Here is a 13,026-nt window from a genome sequence, read left to right on the forward strand (position 1 = left end):
AGAATTCCACGCTAAATTTCCAGCTCCAGTAAGGACATCGCCAGTCACGATCTTGCGTTCTTTCTGTCTTGCGACGTCGGTACCACACTTGGTAGTTCTCAAGCACGAAAGGCGTACCTGTCAAGTGAAGATGTCCACGACCCTAGGTATTAGGAACGGCAGTTAGTCCTGAGTACACATTACATTTTTACTGTTTGATCAATGTAAACCGTACCTGAATCTGATAAAGAATAGTGCCATCAAAAGGAAGTGAAGAAAGGCGGGAGAGAGGTCAGACACATTACACCAAATAGCTAAAAGGGTTGTGACTAAGACGATACCTGAAAGTAACTTGTACAAAAACTTTATGATGCAGCCATGTTAAAATCTCAAGCACTTTGGAATTGCTATGAAGGTCCCATAAAGCTTGTGAAAGCTATCTAGAATCGGGTGGAAAATCCCCGACTTATCCATGACAAAGACGATGGAATACACAACATAACCACGGGACCTGTGCGAAAGTTTTAAATAATGTCAGAATTTGGAATAAGTTTGTTTAGTCATTGGTATAAGGGTACTTGGAGGAATAAGAGGAAACATTTTTAAAAACTAACCGAACGACGTGAAATAATAGTCGTGGATTATGTATGATACGTTCATGTTTCCAGAAATGTGTTTTGCACTCGGACTGTTTGTCCCGGTTTGTACGAGTGGCAGAGGTCAGGGACTGTCAGAGCATCCACGTAACCTGGAACTTCCTCTCGAGAGACATTTTCACTTACAGTGAGCACGTTAGATCATGGTGGCTGTAGGTAAATCAGAATTGAAGGTGGCAGTGGCAGGTATGTCTGTCGTTTCAGAAGGTATACTCGATTAGGAAAGTCAACTTGTACAGTGGCAGATATAGCGGATAACTGCAGTGGCCACAGACATTATCTGTGACAGTGCTGTATACAAACTGTCCAGTTAATAAGTGCTTTACAACAAATAAAATTATTTTTGTAACAGGGTGGTATGAAGAGGGAGACTCTTATTCCTGTTTAATAGCTTCGTAGAATATAGGTATGAAGCTCACCATCCGCGATACCCTTTTGCGTGTGACAGTTTATCGTAAATTTTCCGCAAGTAGCAAAATTTTAGTGCAATACTAATATGGAATGACAGAAGCCGGTTAAAAAACTTTCTAACGATACCTCATTTACCCCCGTGCGATTAGTATGTGTTGAGAAAAAGAGATGTTGGCTTGTCTACTAGTATGAAAAATAGGCCTTAATTTGAGGAAGAAATTTCTTAGGGTTTACGTTTGGAGCACAGTTTTATACGACCGTGAGACACGGACTGTCTGAAACCCAGAACAGAAGAGAATAGAAGCATGTAAGACGTGGTGCTACAGGAGAGTGTTGATAATTAGGTGGACTGATGAGGTAAGGAATGAGGAAGTTCTCAGCAGAGTCGGCGAGGAAAGGAATATATGGAGAAAACAATGACAACAAGAAGGGAGAGGATGGTAGGACAGCTGTTTAGACATGACGGAATAACTCGCACAGTGCTAGAGGGAGCTGTAGAGGGTAGAAACTGCAGAGGAAAACAGAGACTGGAGTACACCCAGGAAACATTTGAGGACCTGGGCTGCCTGCGCTACTCTGAGGTGGAGAGGTTGGCGGACCGCATCAGACCAGTCAGAAGAGTGATGAGTGAAAAAGTAAATAAATAAAAGCTACGGAGTGTGGAGCAGTGGTGAAGAGAGCGATGATGATACTCAATGACAATGACTCAGAAACGTCAGGATGTGAAGGGGACGTCAGACAAGAAGTTATAACTGATTACAATGGTTCCGGTTCGGTAATTTCGTGGTCCGCTAATTGCAGTGTAGCTAGGAGCAAATTCCGTTCGACACGAAATCTAGATGTAAAAATTTCTTTGGAGATCCTCCACAATCACTTTTTTATGGGAGCTTGCTAGCAAAGATGGCGAGCGAGACGAACAAATGTGCTGAACAGTTCATAAACGCACACGCAGGACACATTAAAACAGCGATCGTGTGTTCGCAAATGGGTAGAAAAAAGTATTGGGGAATTGTAATCTTTATTCGATATCTTATTCCTCTCAGGGATTATTTAAAGACTGAAATTTGAAATGTACTATTTGAGGTTCCTTCATTTTAATGACAAGAGTGTTTATTCAAAATGACTCTGGTATTCCCGCTGAATTGTGTAGATACAGATCTGTCACTGACCATCTATAGAAAACATTTGAGGAGGCCTTTTACTCCCGCACATGAGTTATGCCATCATAAATCGCTGTTAATTGTGGAAAGGGCGGGACGTCTATCAATCTCGCTTTGATATTAAATAGTTTCGCTTCTGTAAAGCAGGTAGCGATTCTTTGTGACACTTTGTAACTTGCAGTGGAAAAGACATTGTGTTTAAGCCACAGTATAGTGAATATCCTCTAGTGTCTAAAGTCTTTGCTTCACCGATGTTTTAACAATGGATATACTTTGTCTACCGACAGGTTCTATATTATTAATGAGCGGTTCGATTTTCTCGTTTCTAAAAGCAGTGGCTGCATTGGAACTGTTAGTATTAATGGGAAGGAAGTGCTGACAGCTCTGAAGGAGGCAAAACTCGAGAGAGGTAAATGTAAGACCTCTTACAGAGGGAAGCTGATGGCAGTGCGGTGGCGAGACAGCAGAGACGTGTATACGCTTCCCTGTGTTTAAAGCGGCGAGCTGCGGCAGACTGAGGAGATAAAAGTGCAGTGGAATCCTGGAGTGATACTGGAGTGCAGCGAGTGAACGGCTGGCGTTGATTAGCTGACCAATACGGGACCAGTTATTCGGCCACGAGCAAACGTCTTAGAAAATATATATGCAGCGATTTGACCATTTCATGGACGTAGCAGCTCTGAATCCGTACCTGTTGTACAACCAACATGGTGCAAAATTCCGAAGAGTTGAGTTTCAAATGAACCTCACAGAAAGAGGCAGTATGGATGTCAGTTGATCCTCTCAGCATGGAACCTTGACAGGCGTCGGTGCCGACACGTCTGGTGGGACGACATTTTCCAGAATAACACACACAGTCTTTCGCGTAAAAGCAGGCGCCGACGCGAAAATGCCGTGTGTGTTGCCAGTCGGGAATAAGCGAGAAGAAAAGCACGTGTGTTTTGTGTAGAGTAAGAAGTTGGGGTTTGTGGAACACGATGCTTTGAACAGTATCATTCAAAATCTACTTTGTAATAAATTCGTTCGACAAAGCTGCACATACACTGATTCCACCAATACTATACTCCAGAATATCGAAACAAATACGAATTATATTTATTTTTATAATAAGATCGTTATTGTGGAAAGCTGGAAACTATTTTCTAATAACAGTCGCCCAGTTTGAAAAACTCGCGCCAAAGCGCCGACCGAGGTGATTCTGTGACGTAACCTACAATTTACTCGTGAAGCAATAATTTGTATAACTGCAGCTTGCTCCTCTTAAAGGAAGAGAACGTAAACACATATTTGAAGCATGAGAAAATATATCTCGTTTGCTCTCTGTTCCTGTCATGATGGACAGTCTCTTTGACACGTAACAATTTTATATGCAGCGTAATGATTCACAGATTCTTACACTTCTATCGATGTTCTAATAGACGAATATTTCTTTCAATGTAATTGTTTTTGCTTCAAGAGCGAATCTGTTGTAATATTCTTGCCGTTCTTGGCAGAGATGTAGCAACAGTTGTGGAATTGATGTGATCCGTGTTGGAAAAGTTTCATTGTTTTTTATGTATTATTACCACATTTGTGTGTTTTTCATTTCATCAACAGTTGTGTTGGCTTATTTGGTACCTTACGTAACGCAGATACTGCATTCCATAGAAGTTTCCCATGTCTCGCGTTCATTGATCCGACTGGAGGTGTTGTGAACAAAACTTCACGTCGTCGAATGAATATACGACGGCTTTCTGCTGAAGGTCAAGTCTTCCGCTGTTTACTAGCCTTTTTGATTCCCTTGTAAGAAAACGACGTCCTTCATTAAATATCTGTTACTTACAAGAGAATCGTAAGTAAAACGTCCCGAAATGTACCACTTCATACCTCCCACGGTCCTTAGGAATTTGAAAAAAAAGGAGGTGTAATGTTTTAGTTACTGCAGATTTTTAAAGAATTACAGACGTTCCCTGTTGAAAAACTGTGTTACAAATGAATATAAATGATGATATTCGCTATCCTCGTATATCGCATTCAGAACTATAGCTTAGTGTCCGCTTGGAGCGCTGCTGTCAGGGGTGTATAGAGAGCGGGAAGGAGTGTCGGCAGTGTGTGTGTCGGACTGCGGCGACATTCACCACGAGGGGGGAGAGGCGGAGGCCGCCCCCTGCACGCGAATGAGGCGCTTCTGTCTCCAGCTCTGTCTCTCTCCCTCCCTCCCCCCACTTTCCCCGTCTCTGTCCATCTGCCTGTCTATATGTCTAGGTATCTGAAGGACGCAGCATGGTATCTGGGAAGGAGACTTACCAACAGGTGTGGAAGTAGCTTGAGACACGCCTCAGAGATGCACTGCTGTCCACGTCGTATGCTAATGACCTTGGAGGCAATGTTAAGAGTCAGGCCACAGTTCGTGCAGATGATACATTATCTATAATGAAGGAGTGTCTGAAAGAAGCTGTACAAATATTTATTCATATTTTCACATGATTTCAAAGTAAAGCAGGATTTGACAAATTGCTTTAAGCGGGAAGAAATGTAAGGCTAATCGTGTGATGGTGGCTCCACGAACACCCTGCCATCCACTTCAGTCTGTTTGGCAGAGAAGTTACGTACAAAATTGTGCTCTTAAAAACACGCAAAAACGCCGTATTCTAAGGTTGTTGTAATATTAATGAGTCACTTCTGGAATCAGTCAACTCGTGCAAAGACCTGGGTGTGGCACACTGAGGTGATATAAAATGGAAGTATCACATAGTCTCAGTTGTAGGTAAACTAGATGGCAGAGTGGACGAGACACTGGATGAATGCGGTGAGTCTACAAGGGAGACACCTTACTAAACACTCGTGTGGTCCATCCTAGACTATCGCTCGGGTGTGTGGGATCCATTACAAAGAGAACTAACAGGGAATATTGAACGCGTACAGAGAAGGGTAGTGGGAATAGACAAAGTAGTGTTGGCGTGAAAGCCTGCTTACAGGAAATTCCAGAGCCAGCAGCGGGTGAGCAGGCCTCAGCCGGCGTGGGGACGTGTGCCCAAGTTCTGCGAGGGGCTCTCCCACACCCTCCCCCCAAAAACTCTCAGTCCCCCCTCCAACACAGCTCACACACTTCCGTCACGTTCAAAAGAATTCTAACTTCCGTCATTAACGCAGTACCAATGTATCAGCAGACTGTTACCGCAGGGGACCTACTGTCGTTGTAGGAAAATAGTTAATTGGAGAAGAAAACTTAATAGTTATGGTTATTAAAACATGTTAATAATAAGACTGCTACTGGAATCCTTCCAACTCAATGGAATTCAAAATCAGGTAAGGTTCACAAATTTTGTTCAGGATATACGCTTCAATGTTTTCATCACTCGACTCTGCTCCTTGTCTCACAAGAATTTGAGTGAGTTGAAGGTTATAAACACAAAGGGTATACACAAAACATCTTTTCCTCGCTATTTGAAGAGCAAATTCATGAATAGTATCTTCAGAACTCAATTCTGGAACCACGCCGTGTTCTATTGACAACATGGCCGACATGCCGCTTCGGAAATAATTCTTGACGAGCTCTGAACGTGTAAGCTTGTTTCAGCGGAGGCGACAGTTCCTGGCACGGCTGGCAAAATACTGTGGGCGATGTAAATCCCGTGAAACGGGTTTGCAGAATCATTCGACTATTTCAGTATTAACGTAGGAGTTTTCACGTCATTGGGCGCCATTTCTCTGAGCACATTAATTTCTGACAAAAGAGCTGAAGCAACAATGTCTTTCGAACATTCACAGTTTATGTTTACACTTAGCTCTTTCTCAAGGTTTGTAGACAGCATTTTCAATTCTTCGTCCTGTATGTATTTTAAACTGTCTAGAGAAAACAAAAAGTCGAGTACTCCGTAATACTTAGCCATTTACCGAAACCTCTCTTTCAAACTTTTTAACACTGTCTCAACGACAGGGTAGAAAAAATCGATCCTATATGTCTCCTCTGACGGTTGAGCTATGCAAACCAAATCGTCACCTTCATAATCAAATTGCTTCGCCTTTCTCGCCAGTTCTCCTTTCTCCAAATTTTGGTCAAGTCTGCGAAGTTTCAGTTATCTCTTTCGCTGTTAACTGCACATTAACGAAAACTCCTTCGCGGAAATTCCCAATAAACGTAATTAGACTTTCGAGAGATTTAGTTGCTACTTTCACGTCAACGTTTGCTGCTTTAACTGCCTTAATTGTTGCGCTAATGGCAAAGAGAAGACCGTACAATACGACAACGCCTACAATAAACTCGAAGCTTTTCAATTCGTCCACAGCAAGCGAGTGAGCTCCGCTCTTTGTTTTCGATTCAACAGCGCCGTCGCTCACCTCAGGAAGGGCGCCTCTGACTTCTCTCGTCTGGCACCTTAACAGCTTTGACACTCTACACCCTACTTTGACATCCACTATCTGAAAGATTCTTCACTGTTAAAGTTGGCGCCCTGCGCAATAAGATTTCCCATCTCTGAGTGGATGCACTGAAAATAATGCATATTCTTTAAATTACACCAGAAAATGTGACTGCTTTTGCAGTAGATTTCGCCGCATCTGATAACACAAGACTGTGGCTGTCACATGGCATATAAAATGCTCTTGGTTTGCACCTTAATATTCGGGCTTGAACACCACTTCCATCACCTTTCATATTCGATAACGTTGGCCTCTGCAGTCATGAATATCGAGCCCTAGTTCATCTAATTTCGAAAAAACGGTTTCGGTCATACTTTCTCCTGTTGTTGAAGTGACGCCCAGGAAGTCGAGCAAGTGTTCTTCTACAGTCGCTGCGTCTTCTGATAAATTTACAGACCTAACAATCAATGTCATTTGTTCCTTGTGGCATGTATCAGGAGTACAATCAAGCACGTCAGAAAAATATTTACTTTCGATTACAGAATTAACAATGCTGTTTTTTACTTTGTTGGCAAGCAAATTTATGAGTTCATTCTGAATGTTTTTTTCCAAGAAAATGGTCATGACTTACTTGAGCCTTTTCCCACCTCTAATGTTCCTGCAAAATGGGGTCAAATTCTGCTGTCTTTCGATCAAACCAAGAAAACTACCGTTATTTCCTTGATAGAGCTTGTCGCTGCCTCTCTTTAAGGCAATATTACTTTGAACTAGGTACCTGATGGTGAGTATAATTCATATTAGAACCTGACGCTAATGTTCTTTCTCTTTTTCCAGTAGTTCAAGGTCAGTATGATCAACACCACTTTGTTGTTTCAAATTACCTCGCATTCTACCCACTTTCTTGTACTGTTTATGCTGTTAAATTATTGTTCACGCTCTTGAAGCCGATTTCCTAAATGAACCCAGCCACAGAGTCCATCGCCTGATATCTTGTTTGAAGGAGATCGAATATGTTTACAATAAAAACAAAGAACGTTGTCGGTAGGTTTCGAATACTTAAGCCATTTACGATCATTGTTTTTCTCAATTTGGTAAACTTCTTATGTTAATAATGAGTTGAAAATTTTCTTCCATTCTCGTTTAAAGGATACTCAAAACCTATTAGGCCAAGTGCCTGCGTCCAAACTCCTGATTGCCTCACAACTGCTAGCAGTAGGCCTACCCGAATGTGGGACAGCGGGAGGTCCGTATTCCAGTGCTTGTGTTCACTTGCATCTGAAGCACCACACGATGAGAGGCTGCTGTTAAGGACATGGCCTTTTAAGCACGCTTAAGTCTCACTGTCTGACGTTGTTGGTCGGAGAAATTTTCCGGGAGCGCCTTTTTGTGAGTTCAAAAACTGTTCAGTTGTAGCTTTTTCTTGATCTTTTGAGCACGTGAATCGTATTTTTTAAATCTGTCCCTTTCAGGAAAGGTTTCCCTGTTGGCACTTTGAACTCCACGGGGCGGGGAAAAATACTGTATCTTCACACACACTGCACACACAACACGTGAAGTGGGAAAGTACGGCAGGCATATGTTTCAACTGACAACAATAAAACAATCATTCTGTGGGAAACAACCTGCTGACGAGTGGGATGTAATGCTTCATTGTTATCCACAGCAATGAGTAGGAATGGCGCGGACAGGGGCTGAGAAGCAATGAACCGAATATATTCATGGGTAACAGCCGTGTGTTGACGATAAACGGTACAGTAGCGCGTCGGTATCTTAAAAACCCTGGTTCCCTCGACTCCGGTGCGGGCATAATTTTCTGACAAGGGAATCTCCCCATCGCAGTCCCCTCAGATTTAGTTATAAGTTGGCACAGTGGATAGGCCTTGAAAAACTGAACACAGATCAATCGAGGAAACAGGAAGAAGTTGTGTGGAACTATGAAAAAAATAAACAAAATATACAAACTGAGTAGTCCATGTGTAAGATAGGCAACAACAAGGAGCATCTGAGCTCAGGAGCGCCGTGGTCCTGTGGTTAGCGTGAGCAGCTGCGGGTCGAGAGGTCCTTGGTTCAAGTCTTCCCTCGAGTGAAATGTTTACTTTTTTATTTTCGCAAAGTTATGACCTGTCCGTTCGTTCATTGAAGTCTCTGTTCACTGTAATAAGTTTAGTGTCTGTGTTTTGCGACCGCACCGCAAAACCGTGCGATTGTTATTGAAGTCGCGAGCTATATTTGCTCAATTCATATTGCCCACGGAATACATCTCACGTATTTAATGCACTCTCGTCCAAAGTAGCGAACAGTCAACTGCCAGCCAGGGAGCCTCGTTAGCAGGAATACTCTCTCCTCCGTGCGCTGTAGTCGACTGACGTCGTGTGTTTCGATGTTTGTTTAGGTGTGGCGTCCCCATACCACGGCGCAGTTACCTCGCATCGGACGGACAGATAATAATTGCCTGAAAATAAAAAACTAAACTTTTCACTCGAGGGAAGACTTGAACCAAGGACCTCTCAGTCCACAGCTGCTCACGCTAACCACGGGACCACAGCGCTCCTGAGCTCCCACTGTCCTTGATGTTGCCCATCTTGCGGATGGACTACACAGTTTGTATATTTTGCTTATTTTTTCATAGTTCCATACAACTTCTGCCTGTTTTCTCGACTGATTTGTGTTCAGTTTTTCAAGGGCTATCCACTGTGCCAACTTATAACTAAGTCTGAGGGGGGTGCGATGGGGAGGTTCCCTTGTGAGAGGTACTCAAGTGGCCACAGCAGTGTCACAATGAGCGTAGAATTGGATTACATTACGTTAAAAGTACTTTCACAAACGTGTTACTTTATTTTCTTCAGCTTGTCCGCAATAACAAAATTAGGACGACAGTCTTCGTATTACATTCGCATGTTCTGCGTGCGGCCCCTGGAACGCGCTGCCCGCTGTGTGAGGCCCCCGTAGCAGGCTGCAGTTGGTACCTGCCGGCCTCGCAGCCGTTGGCAGCACTGACTGCGTGCCACAGCCCTGCCGCTTCAGGAGTCTGTCGCATTTGTAGCGAGTCGTGTCCAGTGAGACGTTCTGCGTTGGGATTTCGTGCTGCTGTTTCTGCGCCGAGAATTTCTTCTGCTACACCCACACCCTTAATAAGGTAAGGACGACTGTTTTCATGCGTTCCTGTAGTGTTGAATTATTTTCTTTGTTTTCTTTTGGTTTATTTTTGCAAAGTTACGGTAGCTGTAAGGTTTCATTTACGTTCACTATGGAGACTATCGCTTATAAAGCAAATCGCGTTCGGTTATTACGCTCTCAAAATACTAACGAATTTCGTATTACAAACCTTGTTATTTTAAAGTCCTACCGACATTCCTATTAATTCTGCTGTTCTACGGACTTTAGGCATGAGAGAAAAGCGTAGGCTCGGACGAGATTTCTACTCGTATTCGCGCCATTTTGTTGAATTTTTTTTCCCGAAATACAGGTTCGTATTTGTACACATGTGATCCACAAAAGAATTATTCTGCGTGTTAGGAATAACAGAACAGAATGACGGAACACTGCTTCTGCAAGTAGATAAGATGCTACTATGGCAACTTCCACTATTGACGAATCAAACAATTACTTTACGTCAGGATAGTGCGTAGACCGTGGGACAGTCTGATCCTATTCCTAATGGTTTGCAATCAAACCAAGGTAGACGCATTTTGACATTTCCATAGTGGAGCATTGAATCCGGTATTTCCCGAAGCAGTCAGCTCCACGAAAACTGCCGAATTTAGTACAACTGATCTGTTAGCTTCTTTCTCCCAGTTCTGCATTAGCAATCGTCAGCACGTTAAGTCACGCAAATGTGTTTTAATACAGAACGCTGTTCCATTGAATTTCGATATCTTCACTTTTCTGGAGTAATGTTTTTGGTGACAAGGTAGTCTGCTGGGTAGTCAGTAAGACAGATAATGTTATCGTCCATTTCGTCTTTGTTGTATATGTGTAAGTGCCGAAATGAATGAATTCTTTCGTTGACCTAAATTTGCTGGAAATGTCAAAATTCCCGGCGTTACGGGCTTAGTCTTCACTTCTGTTAATAATCGTGCATCTCCAGGCAGTGACTGTGCCGTACACTTACCAAAAAAGTAGTCTGTTTTCTGCTAAGGGGGTATCTGGATGTGTGAAGCAGTGCTCCACGTAAAGGACCAGTACTGAAACACTTTGGCAGTAAAACCAGCCATCCTCAGAATCTCTTCTGATACGTGTTTGTCAGTGCTCAGAACGATATCAAAATACAGAGTATCAGTTACAAATCTCACTGCAGAACTCAACTATTATACATATTCTTGATGGAACAGTCCATAGCTGTACTTTCGGTTCATAGCGTGCACTTTGGACACTACGAACAGTCAGTGCACCTGTTGACTGTTCCATCAAAAAATAAGCTGGGAGAAACTGAAGATTCACATACATGTTCTTGTCAAACCAAACGGGTGCTCCTGAGTAATACTTTATTAGGACAAATAAAGAATTATTCACCTGTTGCGGCTTTAAAAAGAACGCATTGTTACATCTGTAGTTGCTCACAGTATAAAGTGTGTTGCTGTTGCGTAGAGGAAGGAATACACAGTTTGTCACAGCAAGCGGACCTCTTGTCATTAATACGTTGGGAGTAATTTCATCGTCTTTTGTGGAAGTAAATGGAAAAATAGCAATGCAGGTGGTTGTAGACAAACTTCCACAAAGAAGGGCTGATACGGTAGCCACCTCCCTGAAATATGGGTTGTGTTGACAAATTGGTCTGCATCCATAGATACATACATACACTGATCCTTGTTCCATAGAGCATTAATACATATCGTAATGATATGGGATGTGTCACTTGAACATAAGTTTTCTTTACACAAAATAGTAAATATTTTTATAGTTAATACTTCATGTCTAAAGATTCATCTGTTCAGTAAGGTCAAGGGAAGTGTCCGATTCCAGATGATATTGTTTAGTGGTATTTGGGGAGTTTTGTGATGTCCGTTTTTTCGTGTGGTTTTGTATGGGGGTGGGCGTCTAAATTTGTTTATATTTAGTTTGCCCCCCCCCCCCACCCAAAACACCCCATTTCCCGCTCTTGCCCCGTTAGTGTCATTACGCTTCTTGTGGAAAGTGTGTGTGTTTGTTTTTCGATGTATTTTCGTCCTCACAATGTGCACATAGCGACTTTATATGCGCCATATTGGAATCGTGGTTTATGGTCGTTTCCGCCATATTTGTGACGTCATGAGTCAAAGCAGACGGGCGGGATCGGACGCTTCCGTATTCCCATAATTTTCTTTTCTTTTAAATGTTGGTTAGATATCTGCCGGATTTTTAATGCTATTTGGCAAATGACGAAATATTTTTGTGGTAACATAATTCACACCTTTTTGTGACAAAGTGAGATTTAATGCAGAGTACTGAAGATCATCGTTTCTTCTAGTGTAACTTTGCTGTTACTTTTGAATTGGGGTGGGTCATTAATGACAAATTTCATAAATGAATATATGTACATCGAAGGTGCGGTGAATATCTCAAGTTCATTAAGAAAATGTCCACACGGTGTTCTTCGGTGAGCTCCAGCTGTTAGCCTGATCACACCCTTCTGTGCTATGAATACTTTTCCTCTTAGTGACGAATTGCTCAAATAAGATACCATGTGTAAGCAGTGAATGAATATAGGCATAGTAGGATAATTTAATGATGTTAATCACCATTATTTTGCAATAACCGCAGTAGCGTAAGTAGCTCAACCTAACTATTTCAGCAGATCATCGATGTTTTTTCAAATTCAATTTCTCATCAGTGTACACATCCAGAAATTTTGAATACCCTGCCTTAGCAACAGACTTGCGTTCATAGCCTATATTTGTCAGTGTTGTTATGCCATTTACTGCACAGAATTATATTCACTGTTTTTTCTCAAAATTTGACAAGTGTCCACTTGCAGAGAACCACTTAGTAATTTTGTGATAGACATTATTTACAATTTCCTTGGGTGTGATTACTGTATTTGTATCATTAGCAAAAAGAACTAGCCTTGCATCTTCATGAATATAGAGTGGCGAGTCATTAATGTATATTAAGACCAATAAGGAAACAGACTGAACTCTGTGGGACACCGTTCTTGATAACTCCCCAGTTAAAGGACTCTGCTGGTTTTCGCAGACTCTTTGTGCTGTTAATTACAGCCTTCTGATTTCTTCCAGTTAAATATGAATTAAACCATTTGTGCACTGTCCCACTCATGCCACAATCCTTAAGCTTGTCTAGAAGAAATTCACGATTCAGACCATCAAAAGCCTTTGAGAGGTCACAAAATATTCCAATGGATGAAGTTCGGTTATTCAGTGCATTTAATATTTGATCAGTGAAAGCACATATATAGCATTTTCTGTTGAAAAGTCTTTCTGAAAACCAAATTGACATTTGATTAGTACTTCATTTTTACAGATACGTGATGCTACTCCTGAATA

General features: G+C 42.0%; 1 protein-coding gene across 1 annotated transcript in view; it reads left to right on the forward strand.

The window, feature by feature from the left end:
- Positions 1-9,533: 9,533 nt before the first annotated feature.
- Positions 9,534-13,026, forward strand: part of LOC124770906 (poly [ADP-ribose] polymerase tankyrase-1-like) — a 101,447-nt gene continuing 97,954 nt past the window's right edge. Inside the window, exon 1 of the mRNA XM_047249223.1 lies at positions 9,534-9,683. The gene's annotated coding sequence lies outside the window, so the exon portion shown is untranslated. The remainder of the gene's footprint in view (positions 9,684-13,026) is intronic.

This window comes from Schistocerca piceifrons, unplaced genomic scaffold (assembly GCF_021461385.2).
Source record: "Schistocerca piceifrons isolate TAMUIC-IGC-003096 unplaced genomic scaffold, iqSchPice1.1 HiC_scaffold_835, whole genome shotgun sequence".
Classification (NCBI taxonomy): domain Eukaryota; kingdom Metazoa; phylum Arthropoda; class Insecta; order Orthoptera; family Acrididae; genus Schistocerca; species Schistocerca piceifrons.